Source organism: Pseudophryne corroboree, chromosome 5 (genome assembly GCF_028390025.1).
Source record: "Pseudophryne corroboree isolate aPseCor3 chromosome 5, aPseCor3.hap2, whole genome shotgun sequence".
Taxonomy (NCBI): Eukaryota; Metazoa; Chordata; class Amphibia; order Anura; family Myobatrachidae; genus Pseudophryne; species Pseudophryne corroboree.
This window is the reverse complement of record NC_086448.1, coordinates 60,987,310-61,010,182: the sequence shown is the minus strand read 5'-3', so window position 1 is coordinate 61,010,182 and position 22,873 is coordinate 60,987,310. Positions and strand designations below refer to the sequence as shown.

Genomic DNA, 22,873 nt, shown 5'->3' with positions numbered 1-22,873 from the left:
TTTACACTTCATGCAGCCATGTCAGTGGCGTATCTAAATAATGGGAGAGTTTCTACACTTTCCGAGCCGGAATTCTGCGCGGGAATATCATACGGTGCTCCCAGCTTAGAAAGTGCTTCTATAACTGCTAAAAAGGGATGTCCGCATTCATAACGCTGACACCAAAATGTTAACAGTTATGATGTTGACAGGCAACATGTTCACATTCCTAGAATGTCGTCAGGTGAAATGTCAACAGGGAGAATGAAAAAGGGAAGGTAGCAATTATGCGCGCGCCGAAGGCGCGCTCTGGAAAAGGGGGCGTGGTCACTCAAAAGGGGCGTGACCTTCAGTGTAGTAGGAACCCTTATACTATCTAGTACTGGTGCCCCTTTCACATTATAGCACACGGTATGAGCCGAAATTCACATTATAGCACACGGCATGAGCCGAAATTCACATTATAGCACACTGAATGAGCCAAAATTCACATTATAGCACACGGTATGAGCTGAAACGCACATTACCCCACATGGTATGAGCCGAAATTCACATTATAGCACACGGTATGAGCCGAAATTCACATTATAGCACATGGTATGACCCGAAATTCACATTATAGAGTGAGGGGATCCTACCCCCTTAATTAACTAATCCTGAGGGGCACTGTGGTGAGGGGAGCCCATTGACTAATTGCAGAGTTTAGCAGCAGAAGGGTTGCAGCAGTTTCTCACCCCAAGCAGCGGCGCTTCTGCCACCTCCGACACTCCACGTCTTCGGCGCCACCCGGGATGCAGAGCACCGCACCTGGGATGCACCCTTTTCAGTGTGGTCTGCTGCGCTCCGAAGGGGGATCTTCTCTCCTGCTGCAGCATCCCGATGTGCGCCGTCCTCCTGTGCTGTTACTGCAACGGTAAGCATTAGTAACGTTTACCCGTCACTCCTGCATCATGCCCCGTTACTCCTGCCTCCCGCCCCCTCACTCTAATGCATCATGCCCCCTCACTCCTGCCTCCTGCAACCTCACTCCTGCATCCTGCCCCCTCACTCCTGCATCCTGCCCCGTCACTCCTGCCTCCTGCCCTGTCACTCCTGCCTCCTGCCCCCTCACTCCTGCATCCTGCCCCCTCACTCCTGCCTCCTGTCCCCTCACTCCTGCATCCTGCCCCCTCACTCCTGCCTCCTGCCCTGTCACTCCTGCCTCCTGCCCCCTCACTCCTGTATCCTGCCCCGTCACTCCTGCCTCCTGTCCCCTCACTCCTGCATCCTGCCCCCTCACTCCTGCCTCCTGCCCTGTCACTCCTGCCTCCTGCCCCCTCACTCCTGCATCCTGCCCCGTCACTCCTGCATCCTGCCCCATCACTCCTGCATCCTGCCCCATCACTCCTGCCTCCTCACTCCTGCATCCTGCCCCGTCACTCCTGCCTCCTGCCCCCTCACTCCTGCATCCTGCCCCCTCACTCCTGCCTCCTGTCCCCTCACTCCTGCATCCTGCCTCCTCACTCCTGCATCCTGCCCCGTCACTCCTGCCTCCTGCCCCCTCACTCCTGCATCCTGCCCCCTCACTCCTGCCTCCTGTCCCCTCACTCCTGCATCCTGCCCCCTCACTCCTGCCTCCTGCCCTGTCACTCCTGCCTCCTGCCCCCTCACTCCTGCATCCTGCCCCGTCACTCCTGCATCCTGCCCCCTCACTCCTGCCTCCTGCCCTGTCACTCCTGCCTCCTGCCCCCTCACTCCTGCATCCTGCCCCGTCACTCCTGCATCCTGCCCCGTCACTCCTGCATCATGCCCCGTCACTCCTGCCTCCTGCCCCCTCACTCCTGCATCCTGCCCCCTCACTCCTGCCTCCTGTCCCCTCACTCCTGCATCCTGCCCCCTCACTCCTGCCTCCTGCCCTGTCACTCCTGCCTCCTGCCCCCTCACTCCTGCATCCTGCCCCGTCACTCCTGCCTCCTGTCCCCTCACTCCTGCATCCTGCCCCCTCACTCCTGCCTCCTGCCCTGTCACTCCTGCCTCCTCACTCCTGCATCCTGCCCCGTCACTCCTGCATCCTGCCCCATCACTCCTGCATCCTGCCCCATCACTCCTGCCTCCTCACTCCTGCATCCTGCCCCGTCACTCCTGCCTCCTGCCCCCTCACTCCTGCATCCTGCCCCCTCACTCCTGCCTCCTGTCCCCTCACTCCTGCATCCTGCCTCCTCACTCCTGCATCCTGCCCCGTCACTCCTGCCTCCTGCCCCCTCACTCCTGCATCCTGCCCCCTCACTCCTGCCTCCTGTCCCCTCACTCCTGCATCCTGCCCCCTCACTCCTGCATCCTGCCCCCTCACTCCTGCCTCCTGCCCTGTCACTCCTGCCTCCTGCCCCCTCACTCCTGCATCCTGCCCCGTCACTCCTGCATCCTGCCCCCTCACTCCTGCCTCCTGCCCTGTCACTCCTGCCTCCTGCCCCCTCACTCCTGCATCCTGCCCCGTCACTCCTGCATCCTGCCCCATCACTCCTGCATCATGCCCCGTCACTCCTGCCTCCTGCCCCCTCACTCCTGCATCCTGCCCCCTCACTCCTGCCTCCTGTCCCCTCACTCCTGCATCCTGCCCCCTCACTCCTGCCTCCTGCCCCCTCACTCCTGCATCCTGCCCCCTCACTCCTGCCTCCTGTCCCCTCACTCCTGCATCCTGCCCCCTCACTCCTGCCTCCTGCCCCCTCACTCCTGCATCCTGCCCCCTCACTCCTGCCTCCTGTCCCCTCACTCCTGCATCCTGTCCCCTCACTCCTGCATCCTGCCCCCTCACTCCTGCATCCTGCCCCCTCACTCCTGCCTCCTGCCCCCTCACTCCTGCATCCTGCCCCGTCACTCCTGCATCCTGCCCCATCACTCCTGCCTCCTCACTCCTGCCCCCTCACTCCTGCCTCCTGTCCCCTCACTCCTGCCTCCTGTCCCCTCACTCCTGCATCCTGCCTCCTCACTCCTGCATCCTGCCCCGTCACTCCTGCCTCCTGCCCCCTCACTCCTGCATCCTGCCCCGTCACTCCTGCATCCTGCCCCGTCACTCCTGCATCCTGCTCGTCACTCCTGCATCCTGCCCCGTCACTCCTGCCTCCTGCCCCCTCACTCCTGCATCCTGCCCCCTCACTCCTGCCTCCTGTCCCCTCACTCCTGCATCCTGCCCCCTCACTCCTGCCCCCTCACTCCTGCATCCTGCCCCGTCACTCCTGCATCCTGCCCCATCACTCCTGCCTCCTCACTCCTGCCTCCTGCCCCCTCACTCCTGCATCCAGCCCCGTCACTCCTGCATCCTGTCCCCTCACTCCTGCATCCTGCCCCGTCACTCCTGCCTCCTGCCCCCTCACTCCTGCATCCTGCCCCGTCACTCCTGCATCCTGCTCGTCACTCCTGCATCCTGCCCCGTCACTCCTGCCTCCTGCCCCCTCACTCCTGCATCCTGCCCCGTCATTCCTGCCTCCTCACTCCTGCATCATGCCCCGTTATTCCTTCCTCCTGCCCCCTCACTCCTGCATCCTGCCCCGTCACTCCTGCCTCCTGCCCCCTCACTCCTGCATCCTGCCCCGTCACTCCTGCATCCTGCTCGTCACTCCTGCAACCTGCCCCGTCACTCCTGCCTCCTCACTCCTGCATCCTGCCCCGTCACTCCTGCCTCCTCACTCCTGCCCCGTCACTCCTGCATCCTGCCCCGTCATTCCTGCCTCCTCACTCCTGCATCATGCCCCGTCACTCCTGCATCCTGCCCCGTCACTCCTGCATCCTGCCCCGTCACTCCTGCATCATGCCCCGTCACTCCTGCCTCCTGCCCCCTCACTCCTGCATCCTGCCCCCTCACTCCTGCCTCCTGTCCCCTCACTCCTGCATCCTGCCCCGTCACTCCTGCATCCTGCCCCATCACTCCTGCCTCCTCACTCCTGCCTCCTCACTCCTGCATCCTGCCCCGTCACTCCTGCATCCTGTCCCCTCACTCCTGCATCCTGCCCCGTCACTCCTGCCTCCTGCCCCCTCACTCCTGCATCCTGCCCCGTCACTCCTGCATCCTGCCCCGTCACTCCTGCATCCTGCCCCATCACTCCTGCCTCCTCACTCCTGCCTCCTGCCCCCTCACTCCTGCATCTTGCCCCGTCACTCCTGCATCCTGTCCCCTCACTCCTGCATCCTGCCCCGTCACTCCTGCATCCTGCCCCGTCACTCCTGCATCCTGTCCCCTCACTCCTGCCTCCTGCCCCCTCACTCCTGCATCCTGCTCCGTCACTCCTGCATCATGCCCCATCACTCCTGCATCCTGCCCCGTCATTCCTGCCTCCTCACTCCTGCATCATGCCCCGTCACTCCTGCATCCTGCCCCGTCATTCCTGCCTCCTCACTCCTGCATCATGCCCCGTCATTCCTGCCTCCTGCCCCCTCACTCCTGCATCCTGCCCCGTCACTCCTGCCTCCTGCCCCCTCACTCCTGCATCCTGCCCCGTCACTCCTGCATCCTGCTCGTCACTCCTGCATCCTGCCCCGTCACTCCTGCCTCCTCACTCCTGCATCCTGCCCCGTCACTCCTGCCTCCTCACTCCTGCATCCTGCCCCGTCACTCCTGCATCCTGCCCCGTCATTCCTGCCTCCTCACTCCTGCATCATGCCCCGTCACTCCTGCATCCTGCCCCGTCATTCCTGCCTCCTCACTCCTGCATCATGCCCCGTCACTCCTGCATCATGCCCCATCACTCCTGCCTCCTCACTCCTGCATCCTGCCCCGTCACTCCTGCATCCTGCCCCATCACTCCTGCCTCCTCACTCCTGCATCCTGCCCCGTCACTCCTGCATCATGCCCCATCACTCCTGCCTCCTCACTCCTGCTTCCTGCCCCGTCACTCCTGCATCCTGCCCCGTCACTCCTGCCTTCTCACTCCTGCCTCCTGCCCCGTCACTCCTGCATCCTGCCCCGTCACTCCTGCATCATGCCCCGTCACTCCTGCATCCTGCCCTGTCACTCCTGCATCCTGCCCCGTCACTCCTGCCTCCTCACTCCTGCATCCTGCCCCGTCACTCCTGCATCCTGCCCCCTCACTCCTGCCTCCTGTCCCCTCACTCCTGCATCCTGCCCCCTCACTCCTGCCTCCTGTCCCCTCACTCCTGCATCCTGCCCCCTCACTCCTGCCTCCTGCCCCCTCACTCCTGCATCCTGCCCCCTCACTCCTGCATCCTGCCCCATCACTCCTGCCTCCTCACTCCTGCATCCTGCCCCGTCACTCCTGCCTCCTGCCCCCTCACTCCTGCATCCTGCCCCGTCACTCCTGCATCCTGTCCCCTCACTCCTGCATCATGCCCCGTCACTCCTGCATCCTGCTCGTCACTCCTGCCCCATCACTCCTGCCTCCTCACTCCTGCATCCTGCCCCGTCACTCCTGCCTCCTGCCCCCTCACTCCTGCATCCTGCCCCGTCACTCCTGCATCCTGTCCCCTCACTCCTGCATCCTGCCCCGTCACTCCTGCCTCCTGCCCCCTCACTCCTGCATCCTGCCCCGTCACTCCTGCATCCTGCTCGTCACTCCTGCATCCTGCCCCGTCACTCCTGCCTCCTGCCCCCTCACTCCTGCATCCTGCTCCGTCACTCCTGCATCATGCCCCATCACTCCTGCCTCCTCACTCCTGCATCCTGCCCCGTCACTCCTGCATCCTGCCCCGTCATTCCTGCCTCCTCACTCCTGCATCATGCCCCGTCATTCCTGCCTCCTGCCCCCTCACTCCTGCATCCTGCCCCGTCACTCCTGCCTCCTGCCCCCTCACTCCTGCATCCTGCCCCGTCACTCCTGCATCCTGCTCGTCACTCCTGCATCCTGCCCCGTCACTCCTGCCTCCTCACTCCTGCATCCTGCCCCGTCACTCCTGCCTCCTCACTCCTGCATCCTGCTCCGTCACTCCTGCATCCTGCCCCCTCACTCCTGCATCCTGCCCCGTCACTCCTGCATCCTGCTCGTCACTCCTGCATCCTGCCCCGTCACTCCTGCCTCCTCACTCCTGCATCCTGCCCCGTCATTCCTGCCTCCTCACTCCTGCATCATGCCCCGTCACTCCTGCATCATGCCCCATCACTCCTGCCTCCTCACTCCTGCATCCTGCCCCGTCACTCCTGCATCCTGCCCCGTCACTCCTGCATCATGCCCCGTCACTCCTGCATCCTGCCCTGTCACTCCTGCATCCTGCCCCGTCACTCCTGCCTCCTCACTCCTGCATCATGCCCCGTCACTCCTGCATCCTGCCCTGTCACTCCTGCATCCTGCCCCGTCACTCCTGCCTCCTCACTCCTGCATCCTGCCCCGTCACTCCTGCATCCTGCCCCCTCACTCCTGCCTCCTGTCCCCTCACTCCTGCATCCTGCCCCCTCACTCCTGCCTCCTCACTCCTGCATCCTGCCCCCTCACTCCTGCCTCCTGCCCCCTCACTCCTGCATCCTGCCTCCTCACTCCTGCATCATGCCCCGTCACTCCTGCCTCCTGCCCCCTCACTCCTGCATCCTGCCCCCTCACTCCTGCATCCTGCCCCCTCACTCCTGCATCATGCCCCGTCACTCCTGCATCATGCCCCATCACTCCTGCCTCCTCACTCCTGCATCATGCCCCGTCACTCCTGCCTCCTGCCCCCTCACTCCTGCATCCTGCCCCCTCACTCCTGCATCATGCCCCATCACTCCTGCCTCCTCACTCCTGCATCATGCCCCGTCACTCCTGCCTCCTGCCCCCTCACTCCTGCATCCTGCCCCCTCACTCCTGCCTCCTGTCCCCTCACTCCTGCATCCTGCCCCCTCACTCCTGCCTCCTGCCCCCTCACTCCTGCATCCTGCCCCGTCACTCCTGCATCCTGCCCCATCACTCCTGCCTCCTCACTCCTGCATCCTGCCCCGTCACTCCTGCCTCCTGCCCCGTCACTCCTGCATCCTGTCCCCTCACTCCTGCATCCTGCCCCGTCACTCCTGCCTCCTGCCCCCTCACTCCTGCATCCTGCCCCCTCACTCCTGCATCCTGCTCGTCACTCCTGCATCCTGCCCCGTCACTCCTGCATCCTGCTCGTCACTCCTGCATCCTGCCCCATCACTCCTGCCTCCTCACTCCTGCATCCTGCCCCGTCACTCCTGCCTCCTGCCCCCTCACTCCTGCATCCTGCCCCGTCACTCCTGCATCCTGTCCCCTCACTCCTGCATCCTGCCCCGTCACTCCTGCCTCCTGCCCCCTCACTCCTGCATCCTGCCCCGTCACTCCTGCATCCTGCTCGTCACTCCTGCATCATGCCCCATCACTCCTGCCTCCTCACTCCTGCATCATGCCCCGTCACTCCTGCCTCCTCACTCCTGCATCATGCCCCGTCATTCCTGCATCCTGCCCCGTCATTCCTGCCTCCTCACTCCTGCATCATGCCCCGTCATTCCTGCCTCCTGCCCCCTCACTCCTGCATCCTGCCCCGTCACTCCTGCCTCCTGCCCCCTCACTCCTGCATCCTGCCCCGTCACTCCTGCATCCTGCTCGTCACTCCTGCATCCTGCCCCGTCACTCCTGCCTCCTCACTCCTGCATCCTGCCCCGTCACTCCTGCCTCCTCACTCCTGCATCCTGCTCCGTCACTCCTGCATCCTGCCCCGTCACTCCTGCCTCCTCACTCCTGCATCCTGCCCCGTCACTCCTGCATCCTGCCCCGTCATTCCTGCCTCCTCACTCCTGCATCATGCCCCGTCACTCCTGCATCATGCCCCATCACTCCTGCCTCCTCACTCCTGCATCCTGCCCCGTCACTCCTGCATCCTGCCCCGTCACTCCTGCATCCTGCCCCGTCACTCCTGCATCATGCCCCGTCACTCCTGCATCCTGCCCTGTCACTCCTGCATCCTGCCTTGTCACTCCTGCCTCCTCACTCCTGCATCATGCCCCGTCACTCCTGCATCCTGCCCTGTCACTCCTGCATCCTGCCCCGTCACTCCTGCCTCCTCACTCCTGCATCCTGCCCCGTCACTCCTGCATCCTGCCCCCTCACTCCTGCCTCCTGTCCCCTCACTCCTGCATCCTGCCCCCTCACTCCTGCCTCCTGCCCCCTCACTCCTGCATCCTGCCCCGTCCCTCCTGCATCCTGCTCGTCACTCCTGCATCCTGCCTCCTCACTCCTGCATCATGCCCCGTCACTCCTGCCTCCTCACTCCTGCATCCTGCTCCGTCACTCCTGCATCCTGCCCCATCACTCCTGCCTCCTCACTCCTGCCTCCTGCCCCGTCACTCCTGCATCCTGCCCTGTCACTCCTGCCTCCTCACTCCTGCATCCTGCCCCGTCATTCCTGCCTCCTCACTCCTGCATCATGCCCCGTCATTCCTGCCTCCTCACTCCTGCATCCTGCCCCGTCACTCCTGCATCCTGCCCCGTCATTCCTGCCTCCTCACTCCTGCATCATGCCCCGTCACTCCTGCATCATGCCCCATCACTCCTGCCTCCTCACTCCTGCATCCTGCCCCGTCACTCCTGCATCCTGCCCCGTCATTCCTGCCTCCTCACTCCTGCATCATGCCCCGTCACTCCTGCATCATGCCCCATCACTCCTGCCTCCTCACTCCTGCATCCAGCCCCGTCACTCCTGCATCCTGCCCCGTCACTCCTGCATCCTGCCCCGTCACTCCTGCATCCTGCCCCGTCATTCCTGCCTCCTCACTCCTGCATCATGCCCCGTCACTCCTGCATCATGCCCCATCACTCCTGCCTCCTCACTCCTGCATCCTGCCCCGTCACTCCTGCATCCTGCCCCGTCACTCCTGCATCCTGCCCCGTCACTCCTGCATCCTGCCCCGTCACTCCTGCCTCCTCACTCCTGCATCCTGCCCCGTCACTCCTGCATCCTGCCCCGTCACTCCTGCCTCCTCACTCCTGCATCATGCCCCGTCACTCCTGCATCCTGCCCTGTCACTCCTGCATCCTGCCCCGTCACTCCTGCCTCCTCACTCCTGCATCATGCCCCGTCACTCCTGCATCCTGCCCTGTCACTCCTGCATCATGCCCCGTCACTCCTGCATCCTGCCCCGTCACTCCTGCATCATGCCCCATCACTCCTGCCTCCTCACTCCTGCATCATGCCCCGTCACTCCTGCATCCTGCCCTGTCACTCCTGCATCCTGCCCCGTCACTCCTGCCTCCTCACTCCTGCATCCTGCCCCGTCATTCCTGCCTCCTCACTCCTGCATCATGCCCCGTCACTCCTGCCTCCTCACTCCTGCATCCTGCTCGTCACTCCTGCATCCTGCCCTGTCACTCCTGCCTCCTCACTCCTGCATCCTGCCCCGTCATTCCTGCCTCCTCACTCCTGCATCATGCCCCGTCACTCCTGCCTCCTCACTCCTGCATCCTGCTCCATCACTCCTGCATCATGCCCCATCACTCCTGCCTCCTCACTCCTGCATCCTGCCCCGTCATTCCTGCCTCCTCACTCCTGCATCATGCCCCGTCACTCCTGCATCATGCCCCATCACTCCTGCCTCCTCACTCCTGCATCCTGCCCCGTCACTCCTGCATCCTGCCCTGTCACTCCTGCATCCTGCCCCGTCACTCCTGCCTCCTCACTCCTGCATCATGCCCCGTCACTCCTGCATCCTGCCCTGTCACTCCTGCCTCCTCACTCCTGCATCCTGCCCCGTCATTCCTGCCTCCTCACTCCTGCATCATGCCCCGTCACTCCTGCCTCCTCACTTCTGCATCCTGCTCCGTCACTCCTGCATCATGCCCCATCACTCCTGCCTCCTCACTCCTGCATCCTGCCCTGTCACTCCTGCATCCTGCCAAGTCACTCCTGCCTCCTCACTCCTGCATCATGCCCCGTCACTCCTGCATCCTGCCCTGTCACTCCTGCCTCCTCACTCCTGCATCCTGCCCCGTCATTCCTGCCTCCTCACTCCTGCATCATGCCCCGTCACTCCTGCCTCCTCACTCCTGCATCCTGCTCCGTCACTCCTGCATCCTGCTCCGTCACTCCTGCATCATGCCCCATCACTCCTGCCTCCTCACTCCTGCATCATGCCCCGTCACTCCTGCATCATGCCCCATCACTCCTGCCTCCTCACTCCTGCATCCTGCCCTGTCACTCCTGCATCCTGCCCCGTCACTCCTGCCTCCTCACTCCTGCATCCTGCTCCGTCACTCCTGCATCCTGCCCCGTCACTCCTGCCTCCTCACTCCTGCATCCTGCCCCGTCACTCCTGCATCCTGCCCCGTCATTCCTGCCTCCTCACTCCTGCATCATGCCCCGTCACTCCTGCATCATGCCCCATCACTCCTGCCTCCTCACTCCTGCATCCTGCCCCGTCACTCCTGCATCCTGCCCCGTCACTCCTGCATCCTGCCCCGTCACTCCTGCATCATGCCCCGTCACTCCTGCATCCTGCCCTGTCACTCCTGCATCCTGCCCCGTCACTCCTGCCTCCTCACTCCTGCATCATGCCCCGTCACTCCTGCATCCTGCCCTGTCACTCCTGCATCCTGCCCCGTCACTCCTGCCTCCTCACTCCTGCATCCTGCCCCGTCACTCCTGCATCCTGCCCCCTCACTCCTGCCTCCTGTCCCCTCACTCCTGCATCCTGCCCCCTCACTCCTGCCTCCTGCCCCCTCACTCCTGCATCCTGCCCCGTCCCTCCTGCATCCTGCTCGTCACTCCTGCATCCTGCCCCGTCACTCCTGCCTCCTCACTCCTGCATCATGCCCCGTCACTCCGGCCTCCTCACTCCTGCATCCTGCTCCGTCACTCCTGCATCCTGCCCCATCACTCCTGCCTCCTCATTCCTGCCTCCTGCCCCGTCACTCCTGCATCCTGCCCTGTCACTCCTGCCTCCTCACTCCTGCATCCTGCCCCGTTATTCCTGCCTCCTCACTCCTGCATCATGCCCCGTCATTCCTGCCTCCTCACTCCTGCATCCTGCCCCGTCACTCCTGCATCCTGCCCCGTCATTCCTGCCTCCTCACTCCTGCATCATGCCCCGTCACTCCTGCATCATGCCCCATCACTCCTGCCTCCTCACTCCTGCATCCTGCCCCGTCACTCCTGCATCCTGCCCCGTCATTCCTGCCTCCTCACTCCTGCATCATGCCCCGTCACTCCTGCATCATGCCCCATCACTCCTGCCTCCTCACTCCTGCATCCTGCCCCGTCACTCCTGCATCCTGCCCCGTCACTCCTGCATCCTGCCCCGTCACTCCTGCATCCTGCCCCGTCATTCCTGCCTCCTCACTCCTGCATCATGCCCCGTCACTCCTGCATCATGCCCCATCACTCCTGCCTCCTCACTCCTGCATCCTGCCCCGTCACTCCTGCATCCTGCCCCGTCACTCCTGCATCCTGCCCCGTCACTCCTGCATCCTGCCCCGTCACTCCTTCCTCCTCACTCCTGCATCCTGCCCCGTCACTCCTGCATCATGCCCCATCACTCCTGCCTCCTCACTCCTGCATCATGCCCCGTCACTCCTGCATCCTGCCCTGTCACTCCTGCATCCTGCCCCTTCACTCCTGCCTCCTCACTCCTGCATCCTGCCCCGTCACTCCTGCATCCTGCCCTGTCACTCCTGCCTCATGCCCCGTCACTCCTGCATCCTGCCCCGTCACTCCTGCATCATGCCCCATCACTCCTGCCTCCTCACTCCTGCATCATGCCCCGTCACTCCAGCATCCTGCCCTGTCACTCCTGCATCCTGCCCCGTCACTCCTGCCTCTTCACTCCTGCATCCTGCCCCGTCATTCCTGCCTCCTCACTCCTGCATCATGCCCCGTCACTCCTGCCTCCTCACTCCTGCATCCTGCTCGTCACTCCTGCATCCTGCCCCATCACTCCTGCCTCCTCACTCCTGCATCATGCCCCGTCACTCCTGCATCCTGCCCTGTCACTCCTGCCTCCTCACTCCTGCATCCTGCCCCGTCATTCCTGCCTCCTCACTCCTGCATCATGCCCCGTCACTCCTGCATCCTGCCCCGTCATTCCTGCCTCCTCACTCCTGCATCATGCCCCGTCACTCCTGCATCCTGCCCCGTCATTCCTGCCTCCTCACTCCTGCATCCTGCCCCGTCATTCCTGCCTCCTCACTCCTGCATGCTGCTCCGTCACTCCTGCATCATGCCCCATCACTCCTGCCTCCTCACTCCTGCATCCTGCCCCGTCACTCCTGCATCCTGCCCCGTCATTCCTGCCTCCTCACTCCTGCATCATGCCCCGTCATTCCTGCCTCCTCACTCCTGCATCCTGCCCCGTCACTCCTGCATCCTGCCCCGTCATTCCTGCCTCCTCACTCCTGCATCATGCCCCATCACTCCTGCCTCCTCACTCCTGCATCCTGCCCCGTCACTCCTGCATCCTGCCCCGTCACTCCTGCATCCTGCCCCGTCATTCCTGCCTCCTCACTCCTGCATCATGCCCCGTCACTACTGCATCATGCCCCATCACTCCTGCCTCCTCACTCCTGCATCCTGCCCCGTCACTCCTGCATCCTGCCCCGTCACTCCTGCATCCTGCCCCGTCACTCCTGCATCCTGCCCCGTCACTCCTGCATCATGCCCCATCACTCCTGCCTCCTCACTCCTGCATCCTGCCCTGTCACTCCTGCATCATGCCCCGTCACTCCTGCATCCTGCCCTGTCACTCCTGCATCCTGCCCCGTCACTCCTGCCTCCTCACTCCTGCATCATGCCCCGTCACTCCTGCATCCTGCCCTGTCACTCCTGCATCATGCCCCGTCACTCCTGCATCCTGCCCCGTCACTCCTGCATCATGCCCCATCACTCCTGCCTCCTCACTCCTGCATCATGCCCCGTCACTCCTGCATCCTGCCCCGTCACTCCTGCCTCCTCACTCCTGCATCCTGCCCCGTCATTCCTGCCTCCTCACTCCTGCATCATGCCCCGTCACTCCTGCCTCCTCACTCCTGCATCCTGCCCTGTCACTCCTGCCTCCTCACTCCTGCATCCTGCCCCGTCATTCCTGCCTCCTCACTCCTGCATCCTGCCCCGTCACTCCTGCCTCCTCACTCCTGCATCCTGCTCCGTCACTCCTGCATCATGCCCCATCACTCCTGCCTCCTCACTCCTGCCCCGTCACTCCTGCATCCTGCCCCGTCATTCCTGCCTCCTCACTCCTGCATCATGCCCCGTCACTCCTGCATCATGCCCCATCACTCCTGCCTCCTCACTCCTGCATCCTGCCCTGTCACTCCTGCATCCTGCCCTGTCACTCCTGCATCCTGCCCCGTCACTCCTGCCTCCTCACTCCTGCATCATGCCCCGTCACTCCTGCATCCTGCCCTGTCACTCCTGCCTCCTCACTCCTGCATCCTGCCCCGTCATTCCTGCCTCCTCACTCCTGCATCATGCCCCGTCACTCCTGCCTCCTCACTCCTGCATCCTGCTCCGTCACTCCTGCATCATGCCCCATCACTCCTGCCTCCTCACTCCTGCATCCTGCCCTGTCACTCCTGCATCCTGCCCCGTCACTCCTGCCTCCTCACTCCTGCATCATGCCCCGTCACTCCTGCATCCTGCCCTGCCACTCCTGCCTCCTCACTCCTGCATCCTGCCCCGTCATTCCTGCCTCCTCACTCCTGCATCATGCCCCGTCACTCCTGCCTCCTCACTCCTGCATCCTGCTCCGTCACTCCTGCATCCTGCTCCGTCACTCCTGCATCATGCCCCATCACTCCTGCCTCCTCACTCCTGCATCATGCCCCGTCACTCCTGCATCATGCCCCATCACTCCTGCCTCCTCACTCCTGCATCCTGCCCTGTCACTCCTGCATCCTGCCCCGTCACTCCTGCCTCCTCACTCCTGCATCATGCCCCGTCACTCCTGCATCCTGCCCTGTCACTCCTGCATCCTGCCCCGTCACTCCTGCCTCCTCACTCCTGCATCATGCCCCGTCACTCCTGCATCCTGCCCTGTCACTCCTGCATCCTGCCCCGTCACTCCTGCCTCCTCACTCCTGCATCCTGCCCCGTCACTCCTGCATCCTGCCCCCTCACTCCTGCATCATGCCCCATCACTCCTGCCCCCTCACTCCTGCATCATGCCCCATCACTCCTGCATCATGCCCCATCACTCCTGCCTCCTCACTCCTGCATCATGCCCCGTCACTCCTGCATCCTGCCCTGTCACTCCTGCCTCCTCACTCCTGCATCCTGCCCCGTCATTCCTGCCTACTCACTCCTGCCTCCTGCCTCCTCACTCCTGCATCATGCCCCGTCACTCCTGCATCCTGCCTCCTCACTCCTGCATCCTGCCCCGTCATTCCTGCCTCCTCACTCCTGCATCATGCCCCGTCACTCCTGCCTCCTCACTCCTGCATCCTGCTCCGTCACTCCTGCATCATGCCCCATCACTCCTGCCTCCTCACTCCTGCATCCTGCCCCGTCATTCCTGCCTCCTCACTCCTGCATCATGCCCCGTCACTCCTGCATCCTGCCCTGTCACTCCTGCATCCTGCCCGTCACTCCTGCCTCCTCACTCCTGCATCATGCCCCGTCACTCCTGCATCCTGCCCTGTCACTCCTGCATCCTGCCCCGTCACTCCTGCCTCCTCACTCCTGCATCCTGCTCCGTCACTCCTGCCTCCTGCCCCCTTACTCCTGCATCATGCCCCATCACTCCTGCCTCCTCACTCCTGCATCCTGCCCCGTCACTCCTGCATCCTGCCCCGTCACTCCTGCCTCCTCACTCCTGCATCATGCCCCGTCACTCCTGCATCCTGCCCTGTCACTCCTGCATCCTGCCCCGTCACTCCTGCCTCCTCACTCCTGCATCATGCCCCGTCACTCCTGCATCCTGCCCTGTCACTCCTGCATCCTGCCCCGTCACTCCTGCCTCCTGCTCGTCACTCCTGCATCCTGCCCCATCACTCCTGCATCCTGCCCCGTCATTCCTGCCTCCTCACTCCTGCATCCTGCCCCGTCACTCCTGCATCCTGCCCCGTCATTCCTGCCTCCTCACTCCTGCATCATGCCCCGTCACTCCTGCATCATGCCCCATCACTCCTGCCTCCTCACTCCTGCATCCTGCCCCGTCACTCCTGCATCCTGCCCCGTCACTCCTGCATCATGCCCCATCACTCCTGCCTCCTCACTCCTGCATCCTGCCCCGTCACTCCTGCATCATGCCCCATCACTCCTGCCTCCTCACTCCTGCATCATGCCCCGTCACTCCTGCATCCTGCCCTGTCACTCCTGCATCATGCCCCGTCACTCCTGCATCCTGCCCCGTCACTCCGGCCTCCTCACTCCTGCATCCTGCCCCGTCACTCCTGCATCATGCCCCGTCACTCCGGCCTCCTTACTCCTGCATCATGCCCCGTCACTCCTGCATCCTGCCCTGTCACTCCTGCATCATGCCCCGTCACTCCTGCATCCTGCCCCGTCACTCCGGCCTCCTCACTCCTGCATCATGCCCCATCACTCCTGCATCCTGCTCGTCACTCCTGCATCCTGCCCCGTCACTCCTGCCTCCTCACTCCTGCATCATGCCCCGTCACTCCTGTATCCTGCCCCGTCACTCCGGCCTCCTCACTCCTGCTTCCTGCCCCGTCACTCCTGCATCATGCCCCATCACTCCTGCCTCCTCACTCCTGCATCATGCCCCGTCACTCCTGCATCCTGCCCTGTCACTCCTGCATCATGCCCCGTCACTCCTGCATCCTGCCCTGTCACTCCTGCCTCCTCACTCCTGCATCCTGCCCCGTCATTCCTGCCTCCTCACTCCTGCATCATGCCCCGTCACTCCTGCCTCCTCACTCCTGCATCATGCCCCGTCACTCCTGCATCCTGCCCTATCACTCCTGCATCATGCCCCGTCACTCCTGCATCCTGCCCTGTCACTCCTGCATCCTGCCCCGTCACTCCTGCCTCCTCACTCCTGCATCATGCCCCGTCACTCCTGCATCCTGCTCGTCACTCCTGCATCATGCCCCATCACTCCTGCCTCCTCACTCCTGCATCCTGCTCGTCACTCCTGCATCCTGCCCCGTCACTCCTGCCTCCTGCCCCCTCACTCCTGCATCCTGCCCCGTCACTCCTGCATCCTGCCTCCTCACTCCTGCATCCTGCCCCCTCACTCCTGCCTCCTCACTCCTGCATCCTGCCCCGTCATTCCTGCCTCCTCACTCCTGCCTCCTGCCCCGTCACTCCTGCATCCTGCCCCGTCATTCCTGCCTCCTCACTCCTGCATCCTGCCCCGTCATTCCTGCCTCCTCACTCCTGCATCATGCCCCATCACTCCTGCATCCTGCCCCGTCACTCCTGCCTCCTCACTCCTGCATCATGCCCCGTCACTCCTGCATCCTGCCCTGTCACTCCTGCATCATGCCCCATTACTCCTGCCTCCTCACTCCTGCATCCTGCTCCGTCACTCCTGCCCCCTCACTCCTGCATCCTGCCTCCTCACTCCTGCATCCTGCCCCGTCACTCCTGCCTCCTCACTCCTGCATCATGCCCCGTCACTCCTGCATCCTGCCCTGTCACTCCTGCATCCTGCCCCGTCACTCCTGCCTCCTCACTCCTGCATCCTGCCCCGTCACTCCTGCATCCTGCCCTGTCACTCCTGCCTCCTCACTCCTGCATCCTGCCCCGTCACTCCTGCATCCTGCCCCGTCATTCCTGCCTCCTCACTCCTGCATCATGCCCCGTCACTCCTGCATCCGGCCCCGTCACTCCTGCATCCTGCCCTGTCACTCCTGCCTCCTCACTCCTGCATCATGCCCCGTCACTCCTGCATCCTGCCCTGTCACTCCTGCATCCTGCCCCGTCACTCCTGCCTCCTCACTCCTGCATCCTGCCCCGTCACTCCTGCATCCTGCCCTGTCACTCCTGCCTCCTCACTCCTGCATCCTGCCCCGTCACTCCTGCATCCTGCCCCGTCATTCCTGCCTCCTCACTCCTGCATCATGCCCCGTCACTCCTGCATCCGGCCCCGTCACTCCTGCATCCTGCCCTGTCACTCCTGCCTCCTCACTCCTGCATCCTCACTCCTGCATCCTGCCCCGTCACTCCTGCATCCTGCCCCGTCACTCCTGCATCCTGCCCTGTCACTCCTGCATCCTGCTCCGTCACTCCTGCCCCCTCACTCCTGCATCCTGCCCCGTCACTCCTGCATCCTGCCCCGTCACTCCTGCATCCTGCCCTGTCACTCCTGCATCCTGCCCCGTCACTCCTGCCTCCTCACTCCTGCATCATGCCCCGTCACTCCTGCATCCTGCCCCGTCACTCCTGCATCCTGCCCGTCACTCCTGCCTCCTCACTCCTGCATCATGCCCCGTCACTTCTGCATCCTGCCCGTCACTCCTGCCTCCTCACTCCTGCATCCTGCCCCGTCACTCCTGCCTCCTCACTCCTGCATCCTGCCCCGTCACTCCTGCATCCTGCCCGTCACTCCTGCCTCCTCACTCCTGCATCCTGCCCCGTCACTCCTGCATCCTGCCCGTCACTCCTGCCTCCTCACTCCTGCATCCTGCCCCGTCACTCCTGCCTCCTCACTCCTGCATCCTGCCCCGTCACTCCTGCATCCTGCCCCGTCACTCCTGCCTCCTCACTCCTGCATCATGCCCCGTCACTCCTGCATCCTGCCCTGTCACTCCTGCATCCTGCCCCGTCACTCCTGCCTCCTCACTCCTGCATCCTGCCCCGTCACTCCTGCATCATGCCCCGTCACTCCTGCATCCTGCCCTGTCACTCCTGCATCCTGCTCCGTCACACCTGCCCCCTCACTCCTGCATCCTGCCCCGTCACTCCTGCATCCTGCCCCGTCACTCCTGCATCCTGCCCTGTCACTCCTGCATCCTGCCCCGTCACTCCTGCCTCCTCACTCCTGCATCATGCCCCGTCACTCCTGCATCCTGCCCCGTCACTCCTGCATCCTGCCCGTCACTCCTGCCTCCTCACTCCTGCATCATGCCCCATCACTCCTGCCTCCTCACTCCTGCATCCTGCCCCGTCACTCCTGCATCCTGCCCGTCACTCCTGCCTCCTCACTCCTGCATCATGCCCCATCACTCCTGCCTCCTCACTCCTGCATCCTGCCCCGTCACTCCTGCCTCCTCACTCCTGCATCCTGCCCCGTCACTCCTGCATCCTGCCCGTCACTCCTGCCTCCTCACTCCTGCATCCTGCCCCGTCACTCCTGCCTCCTCACTCCTGCATCCTGCCCCGTCACTCCTGCATCCTGCCCTGTCACTCCTGCATCCTGCCTCCTCACTCCTGCATCCTGCCCCGTCACTCCTGCATCATGCCCCGTCACTCCTGCATCCTGCCCCATCACTCCTGCCTCCTCACTCCTGCATCATGCCCCGTCACTCCTGCATCCTGCCCCGTCACTCCTGCCTCCTCACTCCTGCATCATGCCCCGTCACTCCTGCATCCTGCCCTGTCACTCCTGCATCCTGCCCCGTCACTCCTGCCTCCTCTCTCCTGCATCCTGCCCCGTCACTCCTGCATCATGCCCCGTCACTCCTGCATCATGCCCCGTCACTCCTGCATCCTGCCCCATCACTCCTGCCCCCTTACTACTGCCTCCTGTCTTGTGTCTCACAGCATCCCCGTGTCCCTCAGATGGCAGAACCCTGAGTACAGAGGGGTGATTCTGGCGGGGGCTAGAGTAGATCTCTGGGTGCAGGGGGCGACACTTGCAGCATATGAGGTCAGATATAGGTGCAGGGGTGACATTGGCAGGGGTGAAGGCAGATCAGGGGTGTAGGGGTAGACATTGGCAGGGGTTGAAGGCAGATCAGTGTACAGGAGGTGACCCTATCAGGGGGTGAGGTAAGACATCTGGGTACAGGGGGTGCGGGAAGATCTAGGTACAGGGGTGACACTGGCATGGGGAAAGGACAGATTTAGGAGCACTGGGTGAGGGAAGATCTGGGAATAGGAGGTGATGGCAGATCTAGGTACAGGGTGAGGGAAGATCTAGGGGCATGGGGTGAGGGCAGATCTGGGGGCTGTAGGGTTGACACTGGCAGGGCGTGAGGACAACAGGTAACACTGGCAGGGGGTGAAGACAGCGGGTGACACTGGCAGGGGGTGAGGGCAGTGGGTGACACTGGCAGGGGGTGAGGGCAGTGGGTGACACTGGCATGGGGTGAGGGTAGATCTGGGGGCTGTGGGTGACACTGGCAGGGCGTGAGGGCAACAGGTGACACTGGCGGGGAGAGGGCAGCGGGTGACACTGGCAGGGGGCGAGGGCAGTGGGTGACACTGGCAGGGGGTGAGGGCAGTGGGTGACACTGACAGAGGGTGAGGGCAGTGGGTGACACTGGCAGGGGGTGAGGGTATACCTGGGGGCTGTGGGTGACACTGGCAGGGCGTGAGGGCAACAGGTGACACTGGAAGGGGGTGAGGGCAGGGGGTGAGGGCAGTGGGTGAGGTTAGACCTGGGGGCTGTGGGTGACACTGGCAGGGCGTGAGGACAACAGGTGACACTGGCAGTGGGTGAGGGCAGCGGGTGACACTGGCAGGGGGTGAGGGTAGTTGGTAACACTGGCAGGGGGTGAAGACAGCGGGTGACACTGGCAGGGGGTGAGGGCAGTGGGTGACACTGGCAGGGGGTGAGGGCAGTGGGTGACACTGGCATGGGGTGAGGGTAGATCTGGGGGCTGTGGGTGACACTGGCAGGGCGTGAGGGCAACAGGTGACACTGGCGGGGAGAGGGCAGCGGGTGACACTGGCAGGGGGCGAGGGCAGTGGGTGACACTGGCAGGGGGTGAGGGCAGTGGGTGACACTGACAGAGGGTGAGGGCAGTGGGTGACACTGGCAGGGGGTGAGGGTATACCTGGGGGCTGTGGGTGACACTGGCAGGGCGTGAGGGCAACAGGTGACACTGGAAGGGGGTAAGGGCAGCGGGTGACACTGGCAGGGGGTGAGGGCAGTGGGTGACACTGGCAGGGGGTGAGGGCAGTGGGTGAGGGTAGACCTGGGGGCTGTGGGTGACACTGGCAGGGCGTGAGGACAACAGGTGACACTGGCAGTGGGTGAGGGCAGCGGGTGACATTGGCAGGGGGTGAGGGCAGAGGGTGACACTGGCAGGGGGTGAGGGCAGTGGGTGACACTGGCATGGGGTGAGGGTAGATCTGGGGGCTGTGGGTGACACTGGCAGGGCGTGAGGACAACAGGTGACACTGGCGGGGTGAGGGCAGCGGGTGACACTGGCAGGGGGTGAGGGCAGCGGGTGACACTGGCAGGGGGTGAGGGCAGTGGGTGACACTAGCAGGGGGTGAGGGTAGATCTGGGTGCTGTGGGTGACACTGGCGGGGCATGAGGGCAACAGGTGACACTGGCAGGGGGTGAGGGCAGCGGGTGCCACTGGCAGGGGGTGAGGGCAGTGGGTGACACTGGCATGGGGTTAGGGTAGACCTGGGGGCTGTGGGTGACACTGGCAGGGCGTGAGGGCAACAGGTGACACTGGTGGGGTGAGGGCAGCGAGTGACACTGGCAGGGGGCGAGGGCAGCGGGTGACACTGGCAGGGGGTGAGGGCAGCGGGTGACACTGGCAGGAGGTGAGGGTAGTGGGTGACACTGGCATGGGGTGAGGGTAGATCTGGGGGCTGTGGGTGACACTGGCAGGGCGTGAGGGCAACAGGTGACACTGGCAGGGCGTGAGGGCAGCGGGTGATACTGGCAGGGCGTGAGGGCAGCGGGTGACACTGGCAGGGGGTGAGGGCAGCGGGTGACACCGGCAGGGGGTGAGGGAAGATCTGGGGGCAGCAGGTGACACTGGCAGGGGGAGATGGCAGATATAGAGACATGCACATCTATTGACTGCAGCAGACTTTAATAAGCTGGAGCTTTCCCCATTGCCGGTAAACAGGCATTCCTTCACCCCTTACCTGCCGGGTCCGGCTTGCTCCTGGCTCCCAGATAGGAGTGAAGTTGCAGTGTTCATGTTTGCGGGAGGCGTGAAGCCGCGGTGCGGCCTGTAGTGGGAGCTGCAGCCAGTGTGTGCGGAGCGGGAGCTGCTGCCGGCAGGGGGAGCGGGACTTTCACCCCCCTCCCCTTCCGGCGGGCTGAGGCGGCAGGTAACAGCAGGCTGTTCACACAGGGGAGTGTGACACATCGCGGTCACACTCCCAGCAGGAAGAGGCCAGCAGCAGCGCAACGGTGGTGGAGTGCAGAGCTCTGGCGGCATGGGGCGAGCGGGCCATGCAGGTGCTGGTGGCGCCCCCCTCTGCTGGGGTTGCCACGGCGCCCAGGGCACGCACCCTGCTCGCCCCATGCTAGTTACGCCTCTGCATCAGGATCTCCCAGGTTCAGTAGAGCAGCAGCAGGACTGAAGGGTCCAGTCCAGGTTTTCCTCAATCAGTTGTCATCCCGAGGCTGGGTTAATTAACTACCAGCACCTGTAATATGCCTTTAAATATGTGTTCAATTAACATTGTTCCTGATGCCAGCAAGTGGCCAGGCGATAGCTTGAGGGTCTGGGGTCAGTGCTGTCTTTTCGTATGGGCTCAATGGGCAGTTGCCCAAGGGCCCCAGCAGTGTGAGTGCCCTAGGCTAATAGCTGACGGTCCCCTTTTTCCAGGAGCAGCGGATTTTTGGAACCAGAAATATTCAACTTCAAAGCAGTGGTCCCCATCTGAGCCTGTTAATTGCTCTTCCCAGCCAGGTATCTCAGGTTTTCTGAGGGTATACTCCAAAAGCTGTGACTCTCCCTTTCGGTGGACACTGGCAGCTTGTCTCTACTATGCCCAGAACCAGAGATATTAGCCTTCCAGCAGCTGGTCCCTGCTCCAGCTCCACACGCCTGGTATGCAGTTGTATGTTTTCGTTGGTGGATTGCTCTGGTTCCTGAACTCTGATCCCCAAGTCCCCAATACCTCCTGAAAGGTGGGACTCTCTAGTTTTTTATTGAAAACTAAGAAATCTATTTCCAGTAACTGGAGATATCTGCAGTCCAGCAAGCTGCCCTCCCACCAGAAAATAATAAATATTGAGACCAATTCACTAGCCACCCCTCCCCTGCATACTAAACACCCGCTACCACCCTGGAAGTCATGTACTGGGGCCCCTTCATTCAGCCTAATGCCCCCTTCTACAGTTTAGTGTTATCCCTCTTGCCCCATCTCCCACCATCTGTGCAGTAAAGAAGTAATTAGCAGAATTTACTGCTCCAGGTCCTAAATGCTGAGTGGAAGATAGAACACCCCCTACCACCCGCGGGACATCACAGCTGCCACTGATAGCACTCCCCACCCCTACTGCTGGAGGATGGGTAGGGGCCCCAGTGCATTGCTTTGCCCAGAGGCCTACACTGCTGTTAAGACGGCATTGTCTGGGGATACATTAGGAGCCACTTGGAATGTACAGTGTGTGTGATTACCAGTACCTGGAATATTATACTGCTGTTTTAAGATCTACCTGTAAACCTGACCTGCAAAAGCCTGCATGAGAAGCTGTATCCTGTCTGAGGTGGAAATAAAGTGTGTTGGATTTTACTCCGTTTATGTGATTTCTGTCAAATACTGTTGGCAGAGTATTGCGGTGCAGTGGCGTTAGGCCACACACTTAATGAGTTAAATAGCAATGCAGGTGTATTTGGTATACACACGGGTGACTTGGATATGCTTTAATATTGGGTAATTGGCCCCTTATATCAGACAGAGTAACACAGTGATTGTAGTGGTACTTATCAGTATGCTCATGTGGCTGCGGTATGTCAGCAGGGGATGTCTCCGGTGGTAAGGGATGGAGGACTGCACGTCCGTGCACTCTGACTCCCGCGGTGAAGGGAATGCACCGCCCGGCTCTCTGATAGCTCCAGCTGCTCGGTACATGCAGGAACGCTGATGTGTCTCTCTCACACTCGCACTGAGCTCCGCTCTCCGGTCTCAGCTCTCACACTCTCTAAGAAGGAGGAACGAACATGCGCTA

The 22,873-nt window shown here is 62.6% G+C and overlaps 1 long non-coding RNA gene across 2 annotated transcripts in view; it reads right to left on the bottom strand.

The window, feature by feature from the left end:
* Window positions 1-21,227, bottom strand: part of LOC134927180 (uncharacterized) — a 40,766-nt gene extending 19,539 nt beyond the window's left edge. Inside the window, exons 1-2 of one of the 2 annotated variants that reach the window (XR_010177575.1) lie at window positions 20,833-21,227; window positions 714-884 (exon numbers count right to left, since the gene is read on the bottom strand). This is a non-coding gene — a long non-coding RNA (uncharacterized LOC134927180). The remainder of the gene's footprint in view (window positions 1-713; window positions 885-20,832) is intronic. The other variant, XR_010177574.1, reaches the window with a different exon arrangement.
* Window positions 21,228-22,873: the final 1,646 nt, after the last annotated feature.